We start from the raw sequence: 3,666 nt of genomic DNA on the forward strand, positions 1-3,666 counted from the left end.
ACTTTCTTGGGGCAATGATGTAGGTCTGACCCTTCCCAAGTACAATAGCCAGTCAGACTATTGTATCTGTGATAGGATGTTCCTGAATTGTTCTCAGGACCCCAGATAGCTCAGTCTCAAGCAATAATCCCTGTCTATAGATGGTGTTTGACTATAGCATTCAGAGATACGATGAGCAACACAATGAGTTTCTTCCTCAGTGCTGGCTTGGTACTCAGGAAGAGTCATTGTGGGACCTAATGTTTCCTCTAGGCCTAAGTCTTGTGAGAACTCTGTGTGTGTGTGTGTGTGTGTGTGTGTGTGTGTGTGTGTGTGTTCTCTGTAGTTGGGATAGCCATTCTATTATAGTCTACTCTACTCTACTCTGCTCTCACAAAACCTGCCTGGCTTAATCTATGGTTTGGGTGTCAGCTTCTTCAGCCCTCACCTGAGGGCGGCCACTCCAGACTGCAGCCTTTTTGCTGGCCTCCGCTTTCTGTTTCTCCATGGTTTGAGCTATCCTGTTACCTTGAGCTGTGTTTGTTCTCTTCTACCAGTGGAGTAATGTGCTGATGCTATAGCAAGGTTTGTAGCCACATGTCACAAAATGGCCTGGATACCCAGGCATAACACTGTTGAACCAAAATAGAAAAGAATCTATCACCGTCTTTGAGTCCTAATGTTACCCACTCTTTCCTCTGAATATGGTCTTTCCGCTGTTGTCCTTACTTACTGGGATGAGAAAAGGAAAATTCTGCCATCTTACCTCAGAAGTCTCCGTTTATTTTTAATCACTGTTCTTATGTCTCTCCCAAATTGGTCCATTATCATCACTGGCATCAGCCCACATGGGCAAACACAGCCATCAGCCAATCAGTCCAATAGTTAACTAAGAATAAACATCCAAAACCAGTATTCAGAGATATAAGCATGTGTTGTGTCTTATGTTATGTTGCTAAAAACAATACTTGTTTTTAAAGGACTTATAATAATTGACAAAGTTGTAATATTCAGATTCTAAGATAGCTTCAGTTTTATGGAAAAATAAGTTAATACTTACACAGAACCTTCTGATGAAGAACAATGAAGACTGAAGGTGGACCGAAAATTTCTTCCCATCACAATTTAGACCTTGACTATCTTTCCCTTATGTTTGGGCTCTTAACAGTTCACACATTAGAACATTTCTAAAGGCTAAGTACAAAAGAGTAAATGATGCTTTTATCTCCTTTATCTCATTAAAAGCCCCACAAAAATTACAAAACTTTTAGTTTTCATGGGCCAGGCTTCATTTAATATCTGAGATTGGTTTTAATTAAAATTTTTTTTCTAAAAATATTTTAAGAGAATGCTGGAAATTAAGATATTCCCAGAACTTTTACTCACATTTCAGTGGACTGAATGAAAGCAACGACTGGAGCTTCTTCATGGTTATGGTAGCTTGGTAGTGGCTCACCTGGTAGAGACAGACATTGCAGGAAGAAGTGAGTTAGCATGAAAGAGATGGCTTATCATAGTACAGTCTTAGACCTAAAATGAGACAGAGAATTCCAGAAAAGACACAAGAATAGAACTTGCCCACTAAGAAGAAGAAGAAGAAGAAGAAGAAGAAGAAGAAGAAGAAGAAGAAGAAGAAGAAGAAGAAGAAGAAGAAGAAGAAGAAAAAGAAGAAAAAGAAGAAGAAGAGGAGGAGAAGGAAGAAAAAGAAGAAGAAGAAGAAGAAGAAGAAGAAGAGAGGAGGAGGAGGAGGAGGAGGAGGAGGAGGAGGAGGAGGAGGAGGAGGAGGAGGAGGATGAGGATGAGGATGAGGATGAGGAAGAAGAAGAGGAAGAAGAAGAAAAAGAAAAAGAAAAAGAAAAAGAAAAAGAAAAAGAAAAAGAACTGGACGGGCTAGCAGTTACTAGCAGTTACTAGTAGTTACTAGCAGTTACTAGTAGTTACTAGCAGTTATTAGCAGTTAGAAATATTAGAAAATTTCTGTGGATGGATGGAGAAAAGAAGAAAAAATAAAGTTATTTCCTAAATGATTCAAATGTACAAGGGTTGGCTTGTTTCCTTTGTTTTGTCAAGCTGTATGCTTACTTCACTTTGGAAACTTTCTTGGAATGTGTCTGTTACCAATTAATGTTTAACAACAAGATCCTAACCAGCATATGTTGAAGCATCGTGATTACCAACAGATGACACTCACCATAGAATAACCAGGACTAGAGTCAGCTGCTTTGGGTGAAAGACCTACATAGCAAGATATGAAAATTTCTTCTTAGGTAGCATTCATTTTCCTCACAAAAGAATCTCTCTTTTTGTTTGACAAGTAAATATTTGGTCGATAAGAATATAGTGGAGGAGGATAGAGGCCCCTAACATTTACTTCAGGGACTGTGGAATCTGCACATGACCAATGCAGTACCATCCATCTTCTTGGGACCTACGTACTTAATGATTCCCCACTCAACACTATTTATAAACAAACCTTATTTTACCTACCTTTGGCGAAGAACAGGATCACCACATAGGTTAGGTGGAACTGAGTGGTATTTTTCAATACCTGTACTTCAGTTTATAGGGAGGTCATAATTTCTTCTTATTTACTGTCTCCTCATGATTCTTTCCCACTGGGTAACACAGAACAGGGTGGAAAGTGTTGCTGATCTACAAAGCAGAATCTGATAGAAAGGAGGAAGAATCAGTGAAGGTCACACATTTTGAACAGAAATTATATGGAGAAATATAAAGTAAATGTTGAAGACTGTCGACATGGATACAATGAACTATATCCAGCAAACTTAATAACATTTACTGTCATAATTTCACGAAGCATCTATTACATATGAAGTCTGTTAACAGGTATTAAAATGGTTGCTAATGCCCACAAACTTCTTTTACATTCTCAAAATGTGCTTAATGCTGAATTTCAGGGATCAAAAGAATTATTTGGAGACAGAAAAAGGAAAGGCAGACAGAAAGACTGATTGATTATAACTTTCCTATAAAGTGTAGCAAAAAGGTTTCTCTACCCAAGGCAATTAGGGAACTCATAAGACACAGAATTAGAAAATAACTCAATATTTCTTAGCAAATATAATCACAATGGTCCACATTCTTTCAACTCAATTTCTCTTCTCCCTAGTTAATGCTGTCCAAATCTTTTTATAACTTATCTTTGTGTAAAGAGGAAACATTTTTGTTTCTATTTTAGTATCACTGATCAGAAATGCTTTCTTATATAATAATGTGGAATGATTTTGTATTCTCCTTTCCTTATTCCATTTGTGATTAGAAATCATTTGTAAAGCCTCCCCTTTCCTCCCAAGCATTCTACTTATTTCTTGCGTTGTCTTTCCAACTTTATGTCAATATGCCTTTGCTATGTCTTAGTTACCATCACTATCTTTATTAGTTTAAAAAACATCATCTTTAATTGGCTGAAGCTTTTCTTTCAAAGTATAAAATTAGATTGAATTTTCCCTGAAACCTTTTACAACAGAAATGCTAATAACGATAGGATTATATATCCTATATATTATCTTTAAAATGATTAAAACAATTATAAAGAACATATTTGGACTATGTAGTTCAAAACAAGATGTAAACTATTGCTACTATGCTGAGAATTTAGTTGGGGGAAGATGAATCATTACAGATCATATATTGATCAATTATATTGAAAAATGTGGTATAAACTCT

General features: G+C 36.6%; 1 non-coding gene across 1 annotated transcript; it reads right to left on the reverse strand.

The window, feature by feature from the left end:
* Window positions 1-530: 530 nt before the first annotated feature.
* LOC120100484 (small nucleolar RNA U13) lies at window positions 531-636 on the reverse strand. The gene has a single exon (XR_015656045.1). It is a non-coding gene; the product is annotated as a small nucleolar RNA U13 (small nucleolar RNA).
* Window positions 637-3,666: the final 3,030 nt, after the last annotated feature.

The sequence above is a fragment of the Rattus norvegicus genome, chromosome 1 (assembly GCF_021556685.1).
Source record: "Rattus norvegicus strain SHRSP/BbbUtx chromosome 1, alternate assembly SHRSP_T2T, whole genome shotgun sequence".
NCBI lineage: Eukaryota > Metazoa > Chordata > Mammalia > Rodentia > Muridae > Rattus > Rattus norvegicus.